Source organism: Neovison vison, chromosome 11 (genome assembly GCF_020171115.1).
Source record: "Neovison vison isolate M4711 chromosome 11, ASM_NN_V1, whole genome shotgun sequence".
NCBI lineage: Eukaryota > Metazoa > Chordata > Mammalia > Carnivora > Mustelidae > Neogale > Neogale vison.
Window position 1 is genome coordinate 190990989 of NC_058101.1, and position 8865 is coordinate 190999853.

The following is an 8865-nucleotide window of genomic DNA, read 5'->3' on the forward strand; positions in this document are numbered from 1 at the left end:
GTAATGGGCTTCTGGGACTTAATTAGTAGTAGCCTGATAGGGAGAGTTGGGGAAGCGGAAAGGAGGGACAGAGGGAGAAACACAGAGAGATATACTGCAAATATATTTATTTGGCTAGCATTTACCAGACCAGAAAGCTCAAATATTTCTTTTCTGGTTTAAATATGCTTTCTTTTATCCATTCATTCAATACAGTTCACAAGTCCTTGTCCTTGGTCCTGATAAAACACTACTTGAACAAAACAATAAGGCATTGCTCTAAGAGCCACACAGACGTGGCAGTGGCTGTTTTACTGAGAGAGAGAATAGTGGACAGAAGGAGTCCACCAACTTGGCTGTCTTGCTGTGGTATTGAAATCCATCTCTGTGTATTGGTTCTTTGCTGTCTTTGTGTTCAAGGATACTCAGGCCTCACTGGAGTTGCTTCTACTCTTGTTTTTTGTGCTCTCTGGGTTCTTGCTTATAGTTTGGGCTGCTGTTTTCTGCTTTAGTTTTGTGGATTTTCCTTATGATCTGAACCTCAGAAATTTAACACTACAGCTATTTTTTTAAAAACTATTTTTCAGTTATTTCTAGGGTTTTGTGCTGAGGAAGGAGACCTCAGGGTGCTTGTTTGCCATATCAAGAGTGAAAATTGGGGAGCGCCTTGGTGCCTCAGTGGGTTAAGCCTCTGCCTTTGGCTCAGGTCATGATCTCAGGGTCCCTGCATCGGACTATCTGCTCAGCAGGGAGCCTGATTCCCCGCCACACACACTTTGCCTGCCTCTCTGCCTGCTTGTGATCTCTGTCAAATAAATAAATAAAATCTTTTTTTTTTTCTAAAGAGTGAAAACTGGTATTGACACTGTTGAAAAATATTTTTGAAAATCCTCCTTTGAGGAGTTTGGAAGCTTTCCTTCTGTTTCTATTTTTTGGAAGAACTTCAGTAGAACAGGTATTAGTTCTTCTTTAAATGTTTGGTAGAACTCGCCTGGGAACCCATCTGGTCCTGGACTTTTGTTTTTTGGGAGGTTTTTTTTTTTTTTTTATTACTGCTTCAATTTCATTACTGGTTATATTCAGATTGTCTATTTCTTCCTGTTTCAGTCTTGGTAGTTTGTAAGTTTCCAGGAAGGCATCCATTTCTTCCAGGTTGCTTAATTCGTTGGCATACAGTTGCTGGTAATAATTTTTGATACTTGTTTCTATTTCCTTGGTGTTAGTCACGATCTCTCCCTTTTATTGATTATTTTATTGATTTGGGTCCTTTCTTTTTTCTTTTGGATATGTTCGGCCTGTGGTTTACCAATCTTATTAATTCTTTCAAAGAACCAACTTCTAGTTTTGATGATCTGTTCTACTGTTTTTCTGGTTTCTATTTCATTGACCTCTACTCTAATCTTGATTATTTCTCTTCTCCTGCTTGATTTAAGTTTTATTTCCTGTTCTTTCTCCAGCTCCTTTAGGTGTAGGGTTAGCTTGTGCATTTGGAATTTTTCTATCTTTTTGAGAAAGGTTTGGATGGCTATGTATTTCCCCCTTAGGACCACCTTTGCAGTATCCCATAGGTTTTGAACCTGGAGGAGATTATGTTAAGTGAAGTAAATCAAACAGAGAAAGACAATTATCATATGGTTTCACTCATATGTGAAACATAAGCAATAGCAAGGAGGACCATAAGGGAAGGGAGGGAAATCCAAAAGTGGAGGAATCAGAGAGGGAGATTATAGACCCCAAGAAACAATCTGGGGGTTTCAGAGGGGAGATGGGTGGGGGGAGGGAGTAACAGGGGTGGTGGGTACTGAGGAGGGCACATGCTATCATGGGCACTGGGTGTTATACTTAACTAATGAATCACTGAATACTGCATTAAGGACTAAGTATGTACTATACAGTGGCTAATGGAACATAATTTAAAAAAAGAAAAGAAAATTCTCTTTTGAAATGGTGTTCAGATCCTGGAATATATTCCTTGGAATTTATCAGTGTACACATTTTTCATCCTCTGAACTGGCTACAAGAAACTGTAAGTCAATTCTGCATAGAATAGGTGATTAGATAAAATAAAAAAAATTTTGGCAAAAAATAAAATTAGCGATTGGCATGGCCATAAAAATCACAATTTTCTTTCAGAAGGCAGAATTAACACCCAGCATCTTTGTCTTCCATTATTTATTTGCTCACTTATTGTTTGGTTTGCATTTTTAGGCACTTCGAACATGCTCCCTGATCATTTTGGAAAAATATTACAATTGAACATACAATTCCATACAAAGAATCTTTCTATTTACAGATTGTTTACAGACCACTTCTGCATCTCAGGCCACCACATACAGGAGAGTTATTCACTGTAATACTGTCTCTAGGCAAAAGACATGTGAAGCATTTGAATTAACCTATTATAAACAAACTTACTTTTCATAAAGATACAATGAAAAGAGGCTTTCTATAATTCAGAGACATGGGTATTCATGCTACCACTGTCTAAAAACTTCAACCACATCCAGAGGATAAAAATTATACAAACCTTGTTCTTTGTCTCAGCTAAATGTTAAACTGCTACATTACGTATCTGTCATGGCTAGTTGTTAAGTTGCGATTGCATAGCTTTCTCACATAAGATCTCTACTAGTAAGTCTGACAAATGCAGAGCTAAGACTGCAGGGAGTTTCTGCTTCTATTTCAAAACCTCAAGTATTAAAATGGCATTGGTGACTTTAGTGGCATGAATATTCTTATACCTGAGTTCTCTGCCATTTTTCTAGGAAAGAATTTTCCTGGTTGAAATGTTTCCCACCTCACACTCTAGATAACAGAATCCAGATATAGAATGCATGAAAGAAATAACATTAGTGTTTTAATAAGTAGATATTTATGGAAAACTATTTATGAAGACACAGCTCTCTTAAAGGAGTTTAAGAAATAACACTTTTCATTCATATTTCAAGTGGTGCAGAAACAGACATATATATACATGTATAAATATATTGTGTGCACACTTAGAGTTTTTATAAACAAAGTCTGATTAATTAGCTTTGCACTGGTGTGTAGTATATAAACATTTTACTCCTGTTTCTACTTTGGTTTGCATCATGGATAAAAAATTGTGGAAGGAAAGCTGTTTATAATTTAACATATATTAGGGTTTTTAAAAAATATGATTTGCTGCTTGTTTACTTTGTTAGTAGAATAGTTCAAAGTTGGTAAATGATTCTCATTTCATACAGAGTAGCTTTAAAAAATGATAATACACAATTTTAACCACCTATCCTCTGCAAGAAATTGAAAGGGAAGAAATCCCTTTATAATCCCAAAATAACAAGTAGAGTTAAATAATGCAGAAATCAAATACATTATTTAGATAAATCATATCTTATGTATACTTTTCTAGTTAAAAAAAAATAGGTATTGAGGTATGATCTCAATAACCTGAATAACCTGAATAACCACAATAATTTCCTACTTTGCCAGGTCAGTTTTGAAATTCAGCCATCTCTAAATTTCAGATAACTCTTAAGTGTTATACCTTGAAATTTCCAATTTCCATGCTTTAAGTCTGACCACTTAAATTCATGGTTTCAATGCAAATTGAAAATTACTAATCTATTTTATAATATTTACAATCATCTGAAGATGAATTTTATCTTGCTTCTTGGTTGAAATTACATATATTGCTTGCCATATACAAATTTATTAATATTTTTGATAGTAAAATGTCAATAATGTAAAAGAGATACCTCCCTTATTTAAATTATTTATGGCTACTAAACCATGGCTAACTTTAGGGAACATTTTCAAAGAACTATGTGTGACAGAAGATACTGCTTGAATTTTTTTGTTTTCCCCATGCTTCATTGGACAGCGAAAAGATTTAGAGGGAAATTAGCCAATTGCTTGGGTTGAATTGAAAGAGGGCTCCTTCCTCAGCACCAGACTCCAGGTATCCACGGGGTGAGACAGGCTATGACTGGATACGTGGAACGGCATTCTCCACCATTTGGAGTCACAGAAGGACAAGGAACATGGAAAGAGACTGATGTTCATAAGTAAAACCTACTTCCTTGCTTTCCACGGTTGCAGGCGTAATGATAGGTATGCTCACCTGGTTTTCTTCCCTAAAGTTAAGGAGGTGAGGTTTCAAAAGAATCATTCTTGAAGTTTGGTTGTGTCCCTATGAGGGATGGGCTCCACCCTTGCTGGAAATCTGCTTGGCTCCAAGGCTGCTAGTTAGACCTGGTGGTACCAGAGAAGTGACAGACCAAAGAGACGGAATGGTGGCATGCTGAATCAAAATGATGGAAAACAGATGCCCCCCACCCCTGAGTTCTGAGGCTCTGAGGCAGACGGAAGGTCACGCCTGCATATTACCACAGGCTCCAAGGTGATGACATTGGAGGATGAAATTTTGCATGGGAGTACTCCAGGATGACAAAGACACTGGACCCTTAAAAGAGTAAAGTATGCAGGGCTGTCTAGTGAGGGTCAGGTAGAAAATGTAGTTGAGGCTTACAAGGCCCCCTCCATGTCTTGGGGAGGCTGTTAAATGAGTGCCTGGATAGACAATAGAGGCCCTTGTGTCCTCTGCTTTTTCTCAATGAGCCTAAAAACATGAGTTAAACAAGGGCACAGCAATGTCATCATGGACACTCTCCCAAGGAGAACTTTCTCTCTGCTCCAACATCACACAGGTCAGTGCAGGAAAGAGCACGTGTGAGAATGGGGACAAGGAACAGGAAAGAAGACAGCAGACCAAGGGGAGAACTTTACTTTGAATATGAGTTTAAGATTTTTAAATGAAAGAAGAAAAGTCTTTACAACTAAAAGTGGTAAAAAATAAGTTCAAAACCAAATTGATTTGTCTTTAAGGAAGACCACTACCTAGCAAAAAGATGAATAAAGCCAAAGTGGTAACGACTGTTAGAAAAATAAAATGAGGTCATATTTATCTCCAAAATTTTTCAGTTACTTTGAAATGTAGAAAGTAAATGTAGTTACTTTGAAAATTTTTCAGTTACTTTGAAATGTAGAGTTGGGAATACCTTTGGAGGATAATTTGGAGGATATTGGAGGATATTTCCTTTTCCTTTTTAAATGACTAACCTACAGTATATGCTCGGTAAATATTGTTGATCAATGAATCCTTATAATTCACCAAACAAATGCAGTATTTTCTGTAAATCTGTCCACAATAATCATCTGAGCCATATCACTTGATTTTCAATCCAATCCTCTTTTTTCTTGAAGTTATGTTGTTTCTACATTGTTTCTACATTATTCTACATATGAACACTGTTCAACTTAATTATTAGAGTTGGAATAAATCACTACTCCAAAGCCCTGAACTGTGTCAACTCTTTAAATGACAGTCTTCACACCCTTGTTTCTCAAGCAGTGCTAACTTGTATGATTCAGTTAAAAAAAATGCAGGGGCTACATTTCACAGTATATTTCTGAAGAAAGTCTTGGGTTTCATTCAAGGTTTCTCTGACCCTGGCTTGTGTATGACTGATGTCTTCTTAAGAAATATCATCAGTTAGTATGACACTGTGACCATGTAAAGCATTTTGGAAGTTTCAAGTCTGGAAACATAAGAATTTCTGAATGTCCATCACAAAGAACCTCTGATCACATTTAAGGCTTACAGAGTGCAAAATAAGTTCATTATATGGGGAAAACAACTTCAAAGTTTCTTGTTACATTTTTGAAGAAAAACAATTTTACTTTTTAAGCATACTCCTTACTATTTTTTAAGTAAGATGGGACTTCTATATTATCCTGTTGGTAAAGGGAGCAGGATAAGGAGATGATGGCATCATTTAATTGAACATTCATATTAGTAAAAAACATTTGGCAAGTCAAACGTGCAGGACCCTAGAGATACTAGTGATGAAAATAAATGGCCACTTGTCAAAATATTGCACCATATCCTTTCATTTTAGCAGAAAACACATCCATAGACACTATAAACCACTTACACGGACACCGGCAAGATACATCCAACAAAGCAAATGGTGTGATATGTCATGGTCGTTAACTCTACCAACCTAGAACTTTTAGAATGAGCTCATGATTTGGCAAATTTGAAGTTATAGGATGTTGTGTGATTTCCTTAGCACTCCCATCTGCTGACAGTATGCACCATGCCAACAACATCTGTGCACCATTCTCCTTCTTGCAATGGTTACTTGATTGCAACTTCAGCAAATGCTATGTAGTGGGTAACCGCTCTCAAGCATCCGCTACAAATGCTTGGTATCTGAACTTGACTTGAGATGTGAGCTCTTTCCAATCTCTAGCAGATTCTTAATTAACCCTTACTGATGGTTAATGCCAGCAATCACAGTCAGTTCCCACAAATGTGCCCCACTATTTTTAAGCTCCATCTCAACGATCTCCTCTCTCACTCTCAGACACGGGCATTATCTCTAGTTCTCTGCAACAGTGCCAGTATTTTTTCTGACAATTTTTTCTGATAATTTTATATATCTTTCCTTCAAATCCTTCTACACTTTTGATATGCTTTCCTTCTGACCATTTGTCACCCATGTGATACATATTTCTAATCTTTATTTGCTCTTAGTGATTTGCTTTCTGGGTGACTTTTGCAGAACTTTTCTCATGTATGTTTCTTCTTGAGTGTGTGTTGCTACCCCCTGCCTGCATATGCAAGTATTTTTTTTTTTAAGATTTTATTTATTTATGTTAGGGAAAGAGGAAGAGACAAGGAACATTCACATAGTGGGGAAACGCAGAGGGAGAGAAACAAGCGGACCCCACACTGAGCACAGAGCTTGACCCAGGGCCCTACCCCATGACCCTGAGATCACAACCTGGGCTGAAATCAAGAGTTGGATGCTTAACTGACTGAGCTAGCCAGGTGCCCCCAAATGCCAGTATTTAGGTCTCCACTCTCTTCGAACCACTTCTCCCTCAAGTTACCATTCTTTATCTCTTTTCTTTCTTGCCATGCATCTTGAAAATGTACTTTTACCCTTGCTTCCTGCACTTCGTTGCCCCGTATACACCTCTTATCATTGAAATCATCAGCCCATGTCTTTAATGACTTTCTGTTCACTGTTGGACTCCACTTTCTCCCTCCTTCATCTGTGGTGACCACCTCCGCTTTCCATTCTGAGCTTCCCTTGTTTCCAGAACATTAGCCTAATTTTCCCCACTTCTTTGTAACTGTTTCTCTTTTGTGTTTGATCTTCTTACTTCTCCACATTCTATTTATCAGCATTCCTTAAGTGTGTTTAACTTTTATTGTCACTGCTGTCACCATTGTCATCACCTACCATCCTCTCTGTTGAATATCTGCTCATTTTGAGGTCTCCCCTTTCCACCCTTGTTCTCTACAGAGTGCTTATTTTGCATTTCCAGCTGTTGATCTGTTTTCATATTCTGCTGGATTTTTTACTACTACCTTAAACTTAAAAGATATAAAAATGAACTCATTCTATTTTTCCAAAACCAGTTCTCTTTCCTGATGTTAAAATTTGGATTTATGATAGCATCATTCTCTAGTCACTCGGGGGAAAAATATCAAAGAAATAGTGGCGTTGTTTGCTGTTGCACACACTTCCCCATCATTTCACCAACAAGTAGCCACATGTATGGATTCAAAATCCTTTCATCTTTACGTCTGGGTTTTTTTCTTTCCTGCCTATTCTGTTTGTTGATTGTTGGTTCCTCTAGCTGGAACTTTGCACCCTGCTTTCCAGGTTGTCTCTAATAATGACATTTCTTCATAACATAATTTATGTATCCATCCCAATTTTCCACAAGTTACTTCCATATCAATCTTCCGTAAGCAGAGATTTAATCACTGAATTCTCCAATGCAAAATGGCCCTCCAGTGCCTAATAAGTTAAATTATATACACGCAACCCAAATTATTAAATCATATATATACATATATCAACCCAAAGTGTGATTATAATTTTTCCTTCCAAACTGATGCCTCATTACTTCTTTTTGTGTATTCTCCACTCACATTACAATGTCAATCCTGAATACTCCATTTGTTTTTCAAAAATAATTATTTTTATACTATCTCCTCTGCCTAGTACATCTTATTCTCTGTTTTAGTTATTGAAACTTAAAAACTGCCTTTCTTGGATGCCTGGGTGGCTCAGTGGGTTAAGCCTCTGCCTTCAGCTCAGGTCATGATCTCAGGGTCCTGGGATCAAGTCCTGCATCAGGCTCTCTGCTCTGCAGGGAACCTGCTTCCTCCTCTCTCTCTCTCTCTCTGCCTGCCTCTCTGCCTACTTGTGATCTGTCAAATAAATAAATAAAATCTGTTTTTTTAAAAAATTGCCTTTCTATGTGATTTCTGATTTTTCCTGACTTCTGAAATTAAAAGTAATTGCCTCCTTTGAAAAAGTCACCTCCTAATTAAAATCAAGACATAAAGTAGAGATGTACTAACAGGTAAACTGGGGGGAACATTTGATCTGAAAGGGTAAGTGGAAAAGTCAAAGTTAATTACTGAGTCTCTTAAACACAAGATACTGAATACTAAGAGGGAAGGCGATTCTACTGCCTTGAGAACAAATATGAGAAAATAGTAAACTACACAGTGCAACAGATACATTCTATAGTCCATTCTACTTAACCATATCAACCTTGTTTTCATCCCCACTTTTTCTTCTTAACATGAACAAACTCAACACTTCCGATACCCTATAAGAATAGTGATGCTTCAGGGCAAGGATTCTCATTAGCTAAGACAGGGATGACATAGTGGCATTTTCACTGTGGAGAACACACTCAAATCTTAGTGGAAGTGTCACACATAGATTTAATAAAAACACCTCAGAGATCAAAAACCACTGTTCCCACACTTAACTTTCCTCTCTAGCCAAGAAACTCACTAGTATGCTTTCC